Source organism: Stenella coeruleoalba (assembly GCF_951394435.1).
Source record: "Stenella coeruleoalba genome assembly, chromosome: 6".
In the NCBI taxonomy this organism is placed as follows: Eukaryota; Metazoa; Chordata; class Mammalia; order Artiodactyla; family Delphinidae; genus Stenella; species Stenella coeruleoalba.
The window spans coordinates 74,596,908-74,617,404 of record NC_137151.1 but is presented as its reverse complement, the minus strand read 5'-3'; the positions used below and the strand labels follow the sequence as shown (position 1 = coordinate 74,617,404).

At 35.6% G+C, this 20,497-nt stretch overlaps 1 protein-coding gene across 6 annotated transcripts in view; it reads left to right on the top strand.

Annotated features, from left to right (window-relative positions):
- ZNF385B (zinc finger protein 385B) overlaps positions 1 to 20,497 on the top strand; it is a 413,497-nt gene that overhangs the window by 354,899 nt on the left and 38,101 nt on the right. The window lies entirely within an intron of this gene.

Genomic DNA, 20,497 nt, shown 5'->3' with positions numbered 1-20,497 from the left:
TTAAAATGTTCCTAAATAAATTGAGAAATATGTAGTACCAATTCATTCAAAGTCTCATTATTGTTAAGATGTCATTTCTCCCCAGATTGATCTATAGACCCAGCACAACCCAGATAAAAATCCTAGAAGGCTTTTTTGTGGAAAATGCCAAGCTATTTCTTAAATATACATAGAAAAGAAAAGCCCTATAATAGCCAAAATGTTTTTTAGGGAAGAACAAAGTTTGAGAACTTATGCTTCTTGATTTTAATACTTACTGTAAAACCTATAGTAATCAAGACTGCAATACTGGTGAAAGAACAGTAGACATATTAATCAATAGAATAGAATAGACCTGCACCTATACGGTCAGTTGATCTTCAATAAACTTGCAAAGACGGTTCAATGGAGAAAGGCTAATCTTTGCAACAAATAGTGCAATTGGATATCCACTTGTAAATTTAAAAAAAGAAACTTGACTGCTACTTCACACAAAATATAAAAATTATTTCAAATAGATCATATATATATATATATATATATATATATATATATATAACTATAAACTTAAAACTATAAAACTTCTAGAAGAAAACATAGGAGAAAATTTATGTGACCTTGAGTTAGGCAAAGGTTTTTTAAGAAACAAAAATATGATTATAAAAATGCTTATATATTAGACTTCATCAAAAGTAAAAACTACTCTTCAAATGACACTATCATACTGTTAAGAAATTGAAAAGAAAAGCTACAGACTGGGAGAAAATATTTGTAAAACACATGCCTTGTATGCAGAATATTTAAATAACTTACAACTCAATAATAAATAATAAATGGGCAAAAGATTTGAGTAAGCACTTTACCAGAGAAGAAATATGAATGACAGATAAATATGTAAAACAATGCTCAACATCATTAGCCATTAAGGAAATGCAAACCACAATCAGACACTACTATACCTATTAAAATGATGAAAATTAAATAAATTGATATTACCAAGTGGCAAGGATGAGGAGCAACTGGAATTCTCATTCATTGTTGTTGGAAATACAAAACGGTGCAGGTCCTTTAGAAAACAGTTTGGTAGCTATTTATAAGAAATTTTATAATGTTATAGATACATTTCCCATACAACCCAGCAATCCCACTTCTAGGTATTTATCCAAGAGAAATGAAAACATATGTTTATACACATGTGTCTTTTATAGTAGCTTTATTCATAATCGCCCCAAACTGAAATTGATCCTAATGTCTATCAACTGATGAATGGATAAACAAACCGTGGTATAGCCATACAATGGAATACTACTCAGCAATAAAAGAAATGATGTACCAATACACCCCACAACATGGATGAATCTCAAAGGCAGTATGCTAAATGAAATAAGTTGGACACAAAGACTATACGCTGTATGGTTACACTTATAAAACTTTTGCCAAACACAATACTGTGGGGACAGAAATCAGACCCGTAATTAGCAGAGTCTGAGGGTGGGGTTGGGTCATTGATCACCAAGGGGCATGAGGGAACTTTTTTGGGTGATGTAAATATTTGAAATCTTCATTGTTGTGGTAGGTACACAACTGTTTTTGTTTTTCAAAACTCATAGAACTCAATACCTAAAAAGGAATTTTACTGTATGTAAAGAATACCTCAGTAAACCTGACTAGAAAAAAATGCAATGTGATAGGAATCGTGAAATATTTTGTAAATTGAAGACTAATTAATCATAGAGACATACCTACTAGATATATTAAACTATAATATTACTACTAGATTTACGGTATAATAATTAAAGGAATTTTTTAAGAAAAAACAGAATAATAAATACTGAAATAGATCCAGGTATATTTAAAAATTTTGCCCACTTATTATCCAAATTTATACAGTCACATAGGGAAATTAACGTCTCTGTAACTTTACAAATATAAAATGAAAATGCTCGCTGCTTAACTGGCCACTTACAAAATGAATACCCACCAGAAGACATGCTCCATATTTGGTTCTAGCATTCCCACGGCAGCAATACCTGATGCTGAAAACATCTCATAATACAATGCAAAGAGATCGCAAAGTAAAATGGCAAAAATCTTGCAAAAGATGCAGACTTTCATGAAGTCTATGAATGTCATGTTAGAGAACAGCTTAATACAAAGCCACTGACAAATAAGGATCTGCCTGTTAGAGTTAAGAGAAAAGTAACAAGGTTTATGATAGACAGGCTCTGCAAAGCAAAATGTTTTGACCATCAAGTGAATAATAAGGACTTTGAGGCAATTATGAATCCCTTGAATTAAAAAAACATATATTGGGGCTTCCCTGGTGGCGCAGTGGTCGAGAGTCCGCCTGCCGATGCGGGGGACACGGGTTCGTGCCCCCGTCCGGGAGGATCCCACATGCCGTGGAGCGGCTGGGCCCGTGAGCCATGGCCACTGAGCCTGCGCGTCCGGAGCCTGTGCTCCGCAACAGGAGAGGCCGCAGCAGGGAGAGGCCCGCGTACCGAAAAAAAATAAAAAAACCTATATTTACGTGGTCCAAAAAGCAAATTAATTTTAAAAGGTACATTGAAAAATCTTGTTCCATCCTATTCCCCATCCTCCCACCCTCCATGCCTTTCCCTGTCTATCTTGTAACCACTTTAATATTTCTTGCCTATCTTTCCTGGGTTTGTTTATGTAGATTGAGATTGAATATGTACTCAATCTCCTCCCTTTTCTACATACAAGGTAGCATACTATTCACACTTTTTTTTGCCCTGCACTGTTTTTACATAACAATATATCCTAGAGAATTTTCCCTATCAGAACATAGCAAGCTCCCTCACTGTTTTTTTATAGATGTGGTAGGCAAAGATGTTCACATCCTAATCTCTGGACTCTTTTACTATATTACCTTGTATGGCAAAGGGGAATTAAGGTAGTAAATGCAATTAAGGGCACTAATCAGCTGACCTTAAAATAGATTATCTGGGATTTTCCTGCAGGCCCAAAGGCCCTTAAAAATAGAAGAGGGAGGCAAAAGAGGAAGTTAGAGTGATATGATATAAGAACAACTAGACTGGTCATTGTTGGTTTGAAGGTGTAAGAAGGGGCCACATGGCAAGGAATGTGGAAAGCTTCTAGAAGTTGTCAAGGAAATTGATTTTCCCCTAGAGCCTCCAAAATAGAATGCAGTCCTGCTGACACCTTGGTTTCAGCCCAATGAAACCCATGTTGGACTTCCGAATTCCAGAACTGTAAGATAATAAATGTGTGTTGTTTTAAGCCACTGAGTTTATGGTAATTTGCTAGTACAGCAATAGAAAACCAATACAGTAGTCTATGTGTAGATGTTCCATAGTTTACTTAACTAGTCCCTTATTGGTGGACACTTAGGTTGTTTCTTATCTTTGGAGTTAACATAGATTCTCATAGCCAATAGATACAGATATAGGACATAAATTTGAGCCTCTTGACTCTAAATCGATAACTCTCCAATGATACTATGTTGCCTTACAACTTTACTCATTTTCTTAGCATTTATTGTGCTCCTATTTTATGCCAAGCCCTATACATACTAGACTCCAGAGTCTAGCAGCAACTTTTACTAGTAAACAGTGTGAATGAAAGCACGCAAGGATTAACCTTATTAGATCCTCTCAGAACGTATTCCAGGTCTTCTGCTCTGTATTTCATTACTCCATACATAGAAAGGCTGCACAGTGTAAAACACTGGATTAAGAGTCCTTGAATGTGATTTGAATCCTAATTTTGAACTTTGATAAACCACTTCACTACTGTGGGCCTCAGTTTCCTCTTCTGTAATGTAACCTAAAATGGACTACATGATCTTTGGGAGGACCATACCAGCTCTATGACTGAAAATCATTTCCATGGTATTTCTTTAGAAGGACAGGATATAAACACTTCCATCTTACAGGTGGAATAAGTAAGACTCAGAAAGAATGACTACGAGTTTTATTTTTTAGTTTTGTCAGTCTTCTGGGGAGAGGTGTGCCAGTCTTCTTTCTACACCCCAGAATTGCTCTAGGAGCAGATTCACCTTTGAATTGAGCTTTATTCGATGTCACTAATTTTCTTTGTGTTTACTAACAGGGGCATGGACAGATGTACACACATGAGCACGTGACCACTGGCTTCCTTGTCACCACTCAAAAGCTATGTTGATAATGGAGAAAGAAATTAAATTTCTGAGTCATGCTTAGACTCTGGGCAGTAAAGCCACAAAGTCTGGATGGCAGATCCACAAGTGTGACATGTACATGTTCTCAGTGTTTAGTAATGGTGCTGTAATCTGCATAACTGAGCTCTGAAACTGAGCATTCTTTATTTGGGGGAGAGTTTATTATTTTATAATTACCCTATTTTACGTTTTAATGTAAGAATTAAGAAGATGCTCATCCTTATTTTCTTTAATAACATTTCTAAATCAGCCTGAGACTGAATTGGCTTCACTCTTCAGTGTAGAAAATATGTTTATTGAAAAATCTGGGAGGCAGATTTGCTCAGTAAACAGACTACATTCTGACATTCTCCATTACCCATATAAACTGTACCAGGGCAGACTTCATGCATTAAAATTCAATGTGACCTAGTTTAAGTGTCCAGTAGCCCCCTTTGTCCAGCTTTTATCATCTCAGTAGAACTCCACTGTGGGAAAGCAAAAGGCTACAGCTTTACTTACACGATACAGCGTTATGCAAATGAGCAAGCATTAATCACAAACATTTCCCAAGTGAATCTTTGCAAATTGACGCCATTAACTTTGCCAGGGGCCAAGCATTGCAGTCCAGGAATAATGTGTCTTTCCAACTGAGCCCCAGACATTTGCACAAATGTGTGCAGCACCCGTGTCCCTAGTTTCTTCTTGGCAACCTTTTTTTTCTAACATGGTTTAAGCTGAGCACTGAATGAAATTATCCTGGGCCTGAATGCTCCCTTCTTCTCCAGTGAACGAGTGCACTGCAACTCTAGTATGGCTATAAATTGTTAAGCTTAAATCCGAATCTTTCCCTTTAGCTGGGAAATAATATGTTTCTAGAGTTAAGCCTTGCCAGAGAAATAGGTCTTCTATACTGTTTCATAGTTAGTTTTAAAGAAGACTCTCAAGATTATTGGACTTTCGGTTTTCATACGAAAAGACTAGAAACTAGAACTTTTAACACAAGCTTTTAAAATATTTTTGAGGCTGATGTTTCTCTTTTTGGCTAGGTTGAAAGTTGGCAGATCCCAAATAATTTCTAATTTTTGTATTAATCTCAGTTTCTTAGAGAACAGTGGCAGAAGGATAAAGGAAACTGATCCTTAAACAGATTTTTACACAAAATCAGGGCAAGTTAGTACTCTTAAATGTTTAAAAATAGAGATGATCTTCTTTTATTGTTGCTATCTCAGAACAGAGTTAATCATAAATACCTTTCACATATGACTGGATCCTTTATGCGTCATGGGCAAATCGAAATGAGAGCATAATGATCTTTTTAATGAAGTTTTATATACTCTAATTCAGGAACTGACCCTGAAATTTTGATACTCAGCATTAATAACACAATTGATTCAGCATGAGATGCAGGGTCCCTAATCGCTGACCCCTAATTTGGAGCTAACTCATTTGATTTTTTGAATTTACACTATTACTTTTTGAATAGCATTATAAATCAAATCATTTATAGTTCAATTTTTTTTTAATTTTACTTTGTGGTTCCTCTAAGTTTTTAATTTTGTTATGTTGTTTTTGTGTTTCTTTTGGGTTTTGGTCATCCAATATCTCTATCTCTCATTTTAGACCACTGTTCTTTTTGCTGTGTTCTATTGCCTCATGTCTCAAGACATAAGGAGATGACCTCATGCCATTTCATTGATTTACGTAAGACTTATTAAGTACAAATGGACAGGAAATTAAGGATTTGCTTAGAAGTTAAAATGACAGGGCGACCAGTTATTTGTGTGAACATTTCTGTAGGTGACCTGACTCTCCTATTCTTTCCTGTAAATCTCTCTGAGATTTCAGAAAGTGTAGTCACGCAACAATCACCCTCAATTCCCATATGACTGCAATTAGTGTGTAATTGATACACCCGCAATGCCACTTCCTTCTGCATTTGGCATCTTTGGCATCTTAGCAGTTTTCATCTGGAGAAGGTTATTTCATATGCTCTCCTGGACCTTTCTGCCCATATCTCTTTTTGTGTAGTTTTAATCTTATGCCCACTTCCTGATTTCCTTAGCAGTTTACATAATACAGTACAAATTCTCTGTCTTGCATAAACAAACTGTCTCCACCAGCCATCTGCCACTCAAGAGGCGTTAGTGTTGTTTCTGCTGGAGCCCTGGCATTCTCTGTCATCCAGCAGGGATCTCAGCAGTCATGAGGTTAGGGAGAAAGCCACAAGTTTGGGTCCCACATAAATGCCCTTTCCGTGGGCTCTGGGCTGACCCTCTGTATCCTTTGGCCCCCAGGCCTAACTGCACCTCTCTTCCAGCTGCCATGAGGCAGCAAGTCCCTACCGCAGCTGCGGTTCCTTCCCTGGAAGGTCAAAGCGGCGGGGAAGTAGGAACCCCTTAGACGCCTTCTTGGAAGATCTGTCTTGCAGCAAAAGCGGAAGAGGCACTCAGCTGCAAGTTACCTGCTTGCGTTTTCTGAAGGATCAAGCTTTTTGTTTATCACCCCATCACACTCTTCTAGGGGACTCTGCATTTTGCTATTGGCTGCCTAGCGCTGGTTTTAACTCTAGAAATTCTGTTCACCAGTTATCAGTGTTTTTCTTTCCCTATCAAAACGTGTTCTCTTCTACTAAGCCATCATGTTCTTCCTTCCTGTGTTCTCTATCTTCTCTTCCCTTCTCCCTCTCCTCTAGCTCTTCTGTTTTCCCCTTCTTCCTCTTTCTCGGGCACAAAAATACAACAAATACACTATTTTTCCTTTCTCTCATGGACATAGTGTCTTTATTAAGCTTTTTTAGGTTAATAACTGGATTCATTGCTTTGAATTCTGAGGCACTTTTCCCTTGAAAAGCCCCTAGAAGGTATTTTTTTTTTAAAAAGTATATTGAACATAGTATTTGAAACTCTAACCAACATAATGTTTACAAAAATTTATACTTTATTTCCTGAATTTTCAGACATCACCTTTGATAACTGACATGTCAAGAAAAACCTTGAACAGTCATCTTCTAATATTTGGCCTTCCTTACATCACCACTCTCAGATGTGTCCAACAAATATCTACACATGTGAGGTCTTCAGATCAACTTAACTCTTCCCTCCTCTCACATATACATATACAATCACTGCCTGCTACCCATGCACACCTACTGTATTTCTCTTGAAACCCTTGAGGTAGATAGCAGCTCCTTTAGTCTATTAATTTATACTATATTTATATTTATATAGTTGTATATAAATTGTGTACACACAGTTACATATAAGTATATATGTGTAATTTGTTGGGTTTTTTTTTTAAGAATTGATGCTGATAAAATGTGAGACGCAGAGTTTTAAGAATACTGGTACCTAGCCTGCTAAGTTTCACCTATGCTAATATTGGCCTCTCATTCAGAAATGAACTAAGCCATGGAAATTGGTCCTCACTAAAAAGTGAGTTTATGATGAAGGGATTTGGAGAAAGTTGTACTCAAACTGAATTCTGCAGCTGATCATTAAATAAAGAAATACCACTGCGATAATACTCTCATTGCTGGGTTGGGAAGTGAAAGCTAGCTGTAAAGTTTACATCTGCTGCTAAGCAGTACAAATTATTAGATAAATGAATAATTTTGTGAGTTTGAAAAACCAACTGATTCTGTTAAGAAAAAAGGTACTGATGATACAAAGAATCGATAGCATTAAATGGAAATCTAGAAAATGATAGTCTGCTTTTGTCAAACATTTTACATTTTTCCCATAAATAAGACTATTTGTATTGATTATTAGGTATGGAGGGTAGTGAAGCAGATAGCAGGTAATTAAAAGCATAAATCTCAGGAGCTTGGGAAGGTAATTCTCTGCTTTGCAGGCAGAGCTGACAAAATGATGAACATTTTCTGCTTCAACATGACAGAAATATAGTGTGGTTACAGGGAAAAGGAACATACCGAGCTAAAAGTTGGCTTCAATAGCTGCTGTTTAAGAAAGCTCTTTAAAAAATTTAGTCTGCCTTTTTGAAGCATATAGTAGTTCCTTATTAAATTTTTTAAAAAATTGCCTTAAATTAGCACTATAACATTACCAGAATGTCACAGTCTTTCTCAGAACTACCTTATTTTAAGTAGGTATTTGATAATTTAGGACTAATTTTAAATTCATCACTGAGAGAAAGTGAAGATTAGGATAAAAGTGAAGTTTTTAAAAAGTGAGCATTATTACTTATAAAGACTCTTCAGATCCTATATTTAACTAATGGGGAAGTTATGCAACACATAATTCAATCATTTGGGGCTTTTCTTAAAACACATAGATGCCTCACATGACATATTACTTTAGCTATTTATATGTGTTTAATAATATTCAAAGTTAGGATGACCCGCCTAATGTGATGTGAAGAACAGTAAATGTGAATGCAAAACCCACCCTCCGGTATCAGAATATGTTCTCAACAGAAAACCATTAAGCATCTATTGATCAGTACGGCAAGCTTTGGTACATTTCCATTAAATATTGGTTTGCTGATCAAATATTAGTAACACCTTTTTAAAAATATTATGGGTGGTCTTTTTTTCCTGTGTAAAATTCCTGTGTTAGTAACTCTTTTAGACAAAATTAAAAGATTCCTGAAAGGATTTTCAGGTCATTTTGTTGTGATTTTTGTCATCTTCCCACTTTGGGGTTGGGGAGGACTGTTGAAGTCTTGTGTATTGTTCCTTTTTGTTTGGTATGGATTTCTCTAGTTAAGACTGGGTGTGGAATCCTTAACAATAAGATCATGTTTCACTCAATTCTTGTGGTTTGGATTCTTCAGCTAAAAATTTATGCAACATACAATTAGAAATCAGGTAAAATTTCTAGGCTGGACACCTGTAGGTTTCCTGAATGATTAGTTCCTGGTTTAAAGTTTGTATTCAGGCTTTATTTAGTACATGTTTGGTTTCCCATAACTTATCTTTTATTTTGTATGCTTGAGTGGGCAATTGGCTATAATTTCACAACTTTTACAACAAGAAAAAAAGTATTACTTATGTAAGACAAAAACAAAACAAAAAAGCGGGATGCAACAAGAAGTAATCGTGCCTATTCCATCGCTTTCAAGCAAGAGGCTGATTTAATACAGTTAGAACATCTTGCAAAAGAGATAACTTTTAACTACTTTCATCTCTCAGGCAGCTTTTTGAATAAAGTGACAGCATTTGCCCCGGAGGAGAGAGAACTTTAGACACGGTCGGTCAGCATAAAGATCAATTTTGGGGTTTTTTGGGGGGGGCGAGAGGGCCTGACTGGCCAAAAGGCACTTTATGAGGCGTGGCTTGTCATGGGGGAGAGGACAGCATATGAAGAAGTACTGCTTTAGCCAATTTCTAAGATTTCAAGCTGGGAAACTTTATTGGAAAAATAGTGTTGCTGATCAATGTGAATTCTTCAAGGGGAGTAAAGAAGCTGTCAGCTTAGCCAGGGATAGGAAAAGAGTGTCAAAATAGTTCCTGCCTAGAAAGGAAGATTCAGGAAATATAAGACAGGTTCCTTACCCTCATAGACCTGATTATCTAGCTAGGGAAAAAAAACTAATACACTTAGAGACATTGCTCAACTGTGTGATGTGAAGAACAGTATTACTGTTATTACTTATATTAAACTGCCCTGCTGTAGGGTAATATAAATTTAGGAAAGCAGACAGCACATGGGCTAGGATTATCATCAGCAGAAAGCTAGCATTTGACGGATGCCTGTTCTTCTGCCAGGCTCTATATTAGATACTCTCCACATATATTATCTCTGTATTTGTACAGAGGTTCAAGAAAGAAGTAAAACTGTGAAAGGCTTGAGAGATGGTCAGCATTTGATGGCGAGAGAATTAAAGAATTATTAAGTGCTAGAGCTGAAACAAACAGAGCTTCTTGAGGATGTGGTCTATGGATAGGCTGCAGGGGGTCCATGAACTGCGTAAAATTATGCAAAATTTTGTCTGTCTGCATACCTGAAACCAGGATCACTTAGGAGGATGGTTGAGATGACTGAAACTTCCATTCCCTCAGAGTGAAATGTTCCACAGCTTCCTTTGGTAACATGTTCCAGGATTTAATCATTTTTAGTATTTCATCTTACCTAAATCTTTATTTAAAAAAAAAAAAGAAAGAAAAAAGAAACCTTGTTCTTTTTCCCCCCTCACTTTAATTCTGTCTTCTAGGGCACATGGAAAACAAACGTTGTATTCACTACTCAGGAAACAGATCTGGTGAACAGGAGCTCCCAAGAATTCTTCACTCTGTTTAGTTTCTGACTTTTGGGGGCTGAGAATATGATTCAACTTTTATTAATTTGTATTTCCTTCCGATAGAAGTGTATTTCAGCTCTTATCAGTGGCATACCTAACATTTCTGACACCAAGAGCAGATCATTTTTAACATCCCCTCTATAGGACAAAGTCATTTTCAGAAAGAATTATGAAATTACATGAATAGTAAGAAAAGCCAAGAAAGAAATTCAGAGACTTTATTAAAGTCTTAATGTATTACTATACCCCTAATATTACAGTACAAAAAAGGAAAGGATTGATCCTTTTTAATTACATTAATGTATTTGTAAATGAGAAAAAATGTAAACCTACATATTATTCTATCACAGTAATGAATAATAACATTACAGTAACAAATAAGTAAATTTTAATAAAATCAAAATTATATAAAAGATACAATTTATATACCTACTAAATTGTACCACTGATATTTTCTTCTTCACTCCTTAGTTTTAAAGCACAGAATAACGTAAAAAGAAGCATAAATTTCAATTTCAAAGCTATTAACCAAAGTCAGTAAAATCCATCATGTATAAGCTAAAATTTATATTTATCAAACAAGAATAATACACCTCACAGTTGGCACTGTCTCACTCTTAAAGTTTAAACACAAATAAAAATTCTAATCAGTCATCTAAAATGAGAGAATTGAAGTATTTCAAGTTCTGTTTTGTCTTTACAGTCGCTGTGCTATCATTCTTTATTTCAAATCTACTATTGAAATGCTAGAATATGAGGGGCACAGAGTTTGCAAACTGATTGCATCTGAAATGAACTTAAACGATTCTTAACCATTAGGAACTTACTTTCAAAATGAGTAGTTGTAGCAGAGTCATTGTGAATTGGGAGTTTGATGATATAGCAAGTTCTCTATATTAACTTCCATGTAGTCAATTAAAAGATAAGTAAAAAGATATGCTAATTTCAAGTTTACATATATATTATTAAAATTCACTGTAATCACAACAATTGTTTAAAACGTAGACCAACAAATTTTTTTTCAGGGAGGAGTATTTTATTTCTAACCTTAGAATTGCCAACCTGTAATGATAATAAAAAGCAGCCCTATTTTTAGTCAGTTTTATTACTGTTTTTAAATTATCTACACATAGTGCAGCCCCTTGTTTCCTGTACTGAAGTGGACATCTCCTCCCTCCCCTTCAGTATACCACAGACGTTTGTTATTCCATTAATAGGAATTCCAGTGCTACTTTAAATACATGTTACATTTAGTATGGAGATACGTTATGCTGACTTAAACTTGTAATCACCAAATAGTTTCCTTTTTATCTTTAATAATGCCCACTGAATGTTCTCTGAAATGTAGCTTTCATTATCTCTGACCTGTGAGCTTGAGGTGACCTAGTTTTTGCTCTGGAAAGAAATAACATTCTATATCATTTGAGAGACACCTATGGAGTCCTTTTATGTGATGATTTATTTGTTCATGTCATGAATTTTGGGCTTTTTCTTATATCATTTGAGAGGAATGGGAAAGAAAAGACTCATTAAAGGGGTACTTAGGTTATTATAGTTTTGTAATTTAAATTGTGTAAGCCAACAAAATGCCCTATATGCACTTTTAAACTAAAAATACCAACAATCTCTTTTTAAGAGTTAATTTGTACATTTACACAGATGGTTATAAAAGGGGATATTCATTAACATCTGTAAATGTTGAGGAAATGATGGATGCCTATATTTGTAAAATGCCAGAATAGAATTACTAAATGTGCAGATGTAGATTAAAAAATACAAAATTTGAATATCTGAAAGGCATTCTCTTCAGGCTAGTTTTCTAAAGATCTAGACATTGAATAATTGTCTTTTGCATAAGTTTCCATTTTTATAAATGCAGTAAATTCTTATTAATTTGGATGACATTAATTAGGGATTTGTGATAATTCAGGTATGGGCTGAATTGTACTTTTGTTTGGTCCAAATTCTTTCTTCAAAGATAATGCAAATGAGTGTTGCAAAGGAGGTTGAAGCATAGAGATTTAGAATACCAACAGAACCAATTTTTTCAAGCTTACGTAAGCACTTTAAGAGCAATGATTAAAATACAAGTGATAATATAATTTAAAATAATTCTTATATATTTTAACACATCACCTAAGAATCTCTGGTAACTAACAGCATTTCTTCAAAAATGTTCAACTTTTTCAACTTTTTTTTACCATTTCATTATGCCCTGTACCCAAATTAGTCCACATTGTTGAGGTTTTTCTGAAATTATAATCATTTAGTAATATCTAATACCATTCTCTTTTTTTAAAGCAAATGATTTTCTGTGACTTGGTTAGCATTTTCCCAGTAAATCTTTTGAGTCAAGTGTTTTAACTTACATGGTATCTAGGTTTTATATTTCAGGCCAAAGAAGCATTGTTTTGAGGGATGACTTATCCAATTTAGTTATCTGCACTGATCAAATTGACTGAATGATCCATAAATCACTGATTTTGTGTTCTGACCTGGGGCTATCTTGATAGACAGGTGAGTGACCCACTGTATATAAGAATTGTTTTTCCAACAGCTGAGCAATTGGTCTGTTAGGAATCTGCTCATTCCACAGAGATGGATCAAGCAGCCAGACCCCCCAAATCATACCAACTGGTGACCCCTGCTTTAGTCCACTGCTTCTCATCATAGGCAGAAGTCAGTCAGGAATTTGCAGGAAGTAGGAGGTACTTATTTGATTATGGTCACTCTTGATACCAAAATCTTCACTCTCTTGGTCTCTTACCATCCTCAAAATACAGGTTTCTAACCAGTATGCACATCTCTAGTCCAGTTGTTACTCGCTCCATTGTTAGCTAGCCTTCAGCCACAATGGCTTTCTTTTATTTTGATAAAGCTGCCAAGCTACTTCTCCCCCCTCCCTTTCAGTCTAGTCTCTACTCCTCCTGCAGGTCTCACGTTTTATGTCTCTTCCTCACAGGAGCTTGTCCAGACTCCCTAGTGTAAACTAGCCCCACTCCCAAGAATAAATTTTATAACACCCAATAATTTTCCTCCATGAAATGTATCACAGTTTGTAAAGATAACTTATTTATATAACTATTTACTATATGTTTCTAATACACACACACGCACGCACGCACACACATGCACAATTGTTGGCTCAAGGACTGAATATGCTTTGTGCATTACTGTCCCCCCAGTGCCTAGCACACTTATTTATTGATTGAATACATGGTCCTAAAGAGGATTTTTTTTTTTAACGTTAATTTATGCAACCCAAGGATTGGTTGGGAATCACTGAATCCATTCTCTACAATGAAAACTATAACTTATATGACTTTACAGGTCACCTCCCCAGACCTTTATTCACTTCCAGATCATCCTGTCTAAGGAAATGAAGACTATCTTTTACCAGAGGGGATAAGGGACAGAGTCTATTCTGTTTTGGATCTTCCATGGTGAAGGCTGTTTGGACCCTGGGCTTGGGACTTGCTTCGATGGTGCAGTAATTAAGAGCCTAATCTTTTAATCTTGGGTTGGAATCTAGGGTCTTCCATTTCTGGCAGTGTGGTATTAGACAGTTACTTAACTTTTCAGAGTCTCTGTAGACTTGGACTAATAATAATACCTGCCTCATATGCTTTTATGAGGATTAAATGCGATACTGTCTGTAATGTACTTAGTGCAGTGCCTGGTACACAGCAAACAATAAATGGTAACTATTTGTCACCATTTTTGTTATTGAATTCAGAGTAGTTTTTGTAACCTGACGTTGTGTTTGCAGTCTTTCTGGTTGCTGTGTTCTCGCTATTTTTCTGCATTCCTCATAATTTTCCTTGGAGTAGTAGCTATACATAGGCCCCTTATTTCCACAGACATGGCTACCATTACGCTTTCTCTGCAACATTATCAAATATTCTTCCAGGACACAAAGACCTCATATTATTTTCCAGTTATTTTATGAGATTGTTTTGATATTACAAAAAGAAGTATTTTAGCATTTAAGATGTTGTTATACTTCAGTAAGAAGTATTGTTGTGTGTATGTATTTTTAATTATTTTTCCTTTGGAGTTTTCACTTCCCTTGACCTCTGTTTTATTACTCTGTATATCCAGCTTTTCTGATGGCCTCTTTTCTGTATCCTCTGCTGATTTCTCTTCCTCCTCTTACCTGTTGAATATAGCTGTTTCTCAAGATTCTTTCCTCAAAATGGGTTTTCTCCTCTCTAGTCTTAATTCATCAAGAATCTCATCCATCCCCAGGCTTTCATCTATCATCTCATAATGTGGTTACAAAATAGATGTCTCCAGCCCCAGCCTCTTTTCTCAGCCATCACTTGTGTTTTCAATTGTTTGTTGAACCTCTCCACTGTGTATCTCATGAGCAGCCTAAATAGATAACCAAACTGAATTCTCATTTTCCTCTGCAAAATTTCCTCACCCCACCACAGCTGCATTTTGGTTAATCATTTTACCATTTCCCTGTTATTTGGGCCTGAAACTTCTAGAGGGAACTCCAATTATTTTTTCTTCCTCTACCCTTATTTTAATTCTATTGTCAAGTAATAAAAAATCTTTTTCCATTCATTTATTCATCCATGTAATCAGTATTTATCAAATGTCAAGATGTTTCAGGCAGTGTACTAAGTACCTTACAGGTACAAGCCTTAACGAATATTATTGTCTAGTCGGGGGAAGACAAACATTAATCATGTTATTATAAAATTTAATAATTTTTAAATTGTGAGAAGTGCTATAAAGAAAAGAATCCAAAAAGTTAGGAGGTGGCCCAGTCTGGGGGATCATGGAAGGCTTCTTAAGGAAGTAATGTTTGAGCTGTGTTCTGAAGGATGAATAGGAATTAACTAGGAAAAGAGAAAAGAGATAGTATTATATTTTAGGCATGTGCAAAAGGCTAGCACTGTACTTATACTCCAGCCACACTTTCCTTCAGTTCCTCCAAGAAAAAACAAAGAGCCTGCTACCAAATGAAACTAGGGATAGGTAGGGAGTAGGACATATAGGTCTTGAATATGATGATTTTAGATTTTAAACCAAGAGCAGTGAAAAGATGTCAAGGATTTTAAGCAGAGGAATGATATGTTCAGGTGTGCATTTTTTAAATATCACTTTGGCCGCCACGTGGAGAACAGATTGTAACTGAGCAGGAGGGGCCTTTGGGTGATCGCTAAAGAGCCTGTTGCAGCAGTCCAGGTGAAAGATGATGGCAGTCTGGACCAAGATGGTTGTGGTTGAGATATAAAGAATTGTCTTGATTAGAGAAATATCTAGGAGGTAAAATCTGTAGGACTTAGTGATTGAATGTGAGGGTGGAGGTAGCATGTGACAATGAGAATGATCCCTAGATTTAGCTCTTACAATAGAGGTAGAGTGGTGCTATTAGCAGAAAGGGAATGCTAGAAGGAAGACTAGGTAATTTTGGCAGCAAGGCAGAGACAAATGATACAAGGAGTTTGGTTTTGAACTTATGTTTAAGGTTCTTTGAGATATCCAAGTGGATATTATGAGTCTGGAGCTCAGGGGAGAGATCTGGACGAGAGAGGTAGAAACCAGGAAATTATCAGTATAGAGGTGGCTGGGAAAGTTGTGTGGGTGAAACTGAACAGAGAGTAGACAGGAAAGTTTGGAGTGAGAAGACAAGAAGGCTTAAAACTGTGCCTTGGAATATGTCACCAATTCAGTGACAGGGCAGGGGAAGATGAGGCTGCACGTGGCTCGGAAATGTAGGTGGGGGAACATCAACCTTGGAAAGAGCCTCTGGAAAAGTGCCTTCCGGAAGAAGCGAGAGATCAGCAGGGTCACGTACCCCTGATTGGTCAAGCAAGATGAGAAATAAAAGATGTTCTTTGTTTTAGGACTTAAGGCATTGGTGTCTTAGTGATGTCTGTTTCAGTGGATTGAGGTGGACCATATTAGAGAAGAGAAATTGGAGATGTGCATACAATTAATTGACCATATTAGTCTGTGGAAGGAAGCTGAAAGGGTGAAAAGCTAGGGTTGAATGTAGCTTGAGGGATGGTTTCTTTTGGGTTGGGGAGATCAGGGCTTGTTTAAACATCAATGATAAGGATTTGATTTGGAAAGGGGGAGTTGAGTATAAATGTTAAAAAAGAGAAAGAGTAATAGACACTGGGAAAGGCAAAAAGGAACAGAATATCTAGAGACTTGATTAATAGGAGGAATAGCTCCTTTTCTATGAAAGCTCTGGCTTTTGATTTATACAGCTCCCTGAAATTTGAAATCTGTGTGTTTAAGAACCCCATTACTCTTTGACTTGCTATGGTAAGAACCTTCTAGTTACTCTACTGTCTTTTTTTTTTCCTTTTGTAGGTCTTAGCTGGATCAGAGTGTGCTAGAACAGCCCTCAATGGCTTCTCATTACCTACCTAATTAAGTATGGTATTGTTAACCGTCTTCCCACTATCTAGTATTTAAGGCCTAAATAATAAGACACTTGTCTTTCTAATCTTTTCTTCCATTCCTACTCCACACACACCCACATTTCACTCAAACTGGATTATTCACATTTCCCTAAACAAAAACTGGTTTTGCCAAATACTTCTTTCTTATAGTCCTCTCCTTATTGAGAGTGTATATCTCGTCTTTGAAATCCTTTCCATTATTGAAGGCCCATCTCAAGGCCCTTTCTTTTCTCAAATTTTCATACAATTTTATTAAGCCCAAGGCAGGGGTGTGTGCACATTTTGTTGCCTGATTCCCAGAAATATGTTTAGGAAAACATATAACTATAATATATCCATAATGACAAATCAGGGCATGGAAACTAATTAGGATATTTTTAAATGTCTGCTTTAATTCAATTAAAGCACTTTAAAAATCATTTTTCATTGTAAAAAAGAAGAAAAATAATCATCTGAATCATCTAATGTCTATTTTTGCATCAAGGGTGACAGCACAACTTTGAAAAACAACCTATATATCCATCAATAACATACGGTTGAAATAAATTACGGTTCATTCATATAATGGAATATACACACCCATTTTAAAATTAGAAAACTTTCTAATTACTCGTTTTAAAAAACCTCTAAGATCTGTTGCTGAATAGAAAAAGCAAAATACAAAAACAACATATGTGGTATGTAGGCATTTGTCTAAAAATGGAAGAAGGGGGAAATACACACATACATATATATTTGCTTGATAGGTATGTAAATCACCTCTGGCAGGATACACAAAAAGTGACGAGAACTAGTTGCGAAGTCTGAGATGTAGACTTTTCACTATGTACACTCTTTTGTTTTATACTTTTCAACTGTGTGATTATATTACCTGGATAAAAAATAAATATAATTTAAATTTAAATGAAACAAAAGTAATAGCTAATTGGACAGAAATGAAATTCTGTAGAAATCATTGTTGATTCAAGTTCAAAAATTGCAGATATTCCAAATATTATAACTATTGGTTATACTAGAGTAGAAAATCATCTTTTAAAGCCTTTCTGATCCTTCAGTGGGATTTTATTTTGAACTCTTTTCAGCTCTTGCCTGGATGACTGTAACAGCCTCCTTTCCCACTTTGTCTCATTGGCAACTGTCCCACCATACACACACAGCTTGTTCTCCACACAGTAACCAGAGCCATCATTTTATAAACAAAAGTCAAACAAGGTTACTTCTCTGTTCAGAACACTGCTGGGATTTCCCATCTTCTCAGAATAAAAGTCAAAATCCTTAGAATAGCCATTTGCAGTTCCCTGGACCTTAAAGGCTCTTCTCCCAGGTATTTACCTGGTTAACTCCCTCACTTAATTCAGGTCTCAGTGCAAATGCCTCCTCAACAGAAACTTTCCTTAATACCTAACATGACACCCACCCCATCATTGTCTATCCTCCTTACTTTTCCTTGTTTTTTTATAGCACCACCTAACATATTCATAAATGTATCGCTTAACACTTAACTACCGTAAAATATATATAAATTTGTATTTTATTGTTTGTGTCCCCATACTAGAATGTATGACCTGCATCCCACAACACTTGGAATGATGCCTGGATCGTAATAGGTATTCAATAAATATTTGTTGAATGGAAGAATGAATGGACTCCCAGCATTAAATTCCTATTTTTAGAAGATTTTACTTACTCTATCCTATATATATAATTCAAATACTTTTTATTGAGTCTATACCATATAATAGGTGCTTCAGAAGACTCAAAGATGAGTAAGAGTTCACATTGATCTTTTCATATATGAACAACCTTTGTTGTGACTAATTGGTGAGTAGAACTTTTAGAACAATACTACTTGGAATCAGAAACTGAAAGGCCACTTAGCATTCACTGATAATATTGAAATATTTTGGTATTTATGGGTGAATCAAAATTATGGGCATTTTCATATTAGTTTTTCTCCAGACCAATTTTTTATATGTGAGGAAGGTTGACCAGACTAATCTGCAATGGAAACTTCTAGTTTAATCTGGTACTTTAATGTAAAGATAGCCTTAACATGACTCAGGTTAGCTAAGTGACTACTGAAGAGGTACAGTTTTATTATTTTCTCTTACTTATATTTGTATGTTTTGAAAGGGTATGGTATTAATCTTCACATTTACATATTTCACTTAATTTTGAATTATAAAATATCTGCTGGGTTTTAAAAAATTGGTTTAGTGCTTTAGGGTAGGAGTTTTACAAAAATCTGTTTTGTAAAAGAGATTTTCAAATGAGTAATGCTAAATAAATAATATATTAAACATATATAAAACATTACTAAAGCCATTCTTCAACTCTTTCAAAGTTACTTTGCCACTCTTGTCTACAGTAAGGATATTATATATCAAACATAAGGAGACACAATGCAAATTCTAATTTTAGATTTATTTTGTATCATTTATGTAAATTTCTTTAATATGGAAATGGAAGTAAATGTAATACCTTCTAGACTGATTAAAAATTAATGTGTAGAAGCCTGGGAGCCTAATTTAAAAGACCATCAGAAGACTTGAATTAGTTAGCTGTAGAGTCACAGCGTTAATGCAGAGACTTGAATTATATTGCATTACTTATCACTGAGTAACAAAAAATCGCTCTTAGTAAGCACACTATGCCAATCCACTTCCCCACTGAAAGATAGCAGCACTCTCAAACACTTTAGGAACTTGGTATGTAACTGTGAAATCACTATAAACTCTTCTTTATATTTCAAGGTAGTGGAGAATTATTAACTAAAATGTCCCAGTTTAATTTGAAATTAATTTGAGGGAGGTGGATAATTTTGAATACTTTTGGGAAAATCATAAAATAAGTGACTCAAGAATATTAAGTAATTATTAACAAAGCCTTAATGTTTTATAATGTATTATAAAAATAAAAGATGATATCCATGTGTTTCATAAAAGTTCTTAAGATTTAGAAGTTCTAACACATTAGGTCCCATATGCATAATTCTTTGAGAAAATTAGATATTTTCATAACTTATAAATGTTCCCATTATTACATATTCAAGATTATGTTAGTGTACAGAACACTAATGTTCCCATTTGAGGGTAATAACTTAGAGAATATGGTTTATCAGTACATTCTGGGTGAAGTTCATGATTTGCTCCCCTTACAGTTCGGAAGAGAGGGCATATTTTGCCAGGGTTCATTTAATTCATCTTGCCTCAGTTAAACTCTAGTGCACCTACTAGGAGTTTGCACACACCTTAACATTAAATTGACTCAGATATTGACCCCCAGCCCAGAAGACAAAGTAAATATACCTTTCAAAAGCTGTAATGTGGGCTTCCCTGGTGGCGCAGTGGTTGAGAGTCCGCTTGCCGATGCAGCAGACACGGGTTCGTGCCCCGGTCCGGGAAAATCCCACAGGCCGCGGAGCGGCTGCGCCTGTGAGCCATGGCCACTGAGCCTGCGCATTCGGAGCCTGTGCTCCGCAACGGGAGAGGCCACAACAGTAAGAGGCCCGCGTACCGCGAAAAAAAAAAAAAAAAAAAAGCCGTAATGTAAATGCAATAGAGAAGTAAGCAATCTTATTTTCTTAGGGTAAGCATCTCAAGATACTTTTTTGCTGAATTCTTAACTAAATTGTGATGATGTTAAAGAAATTATAACATTAAATAAG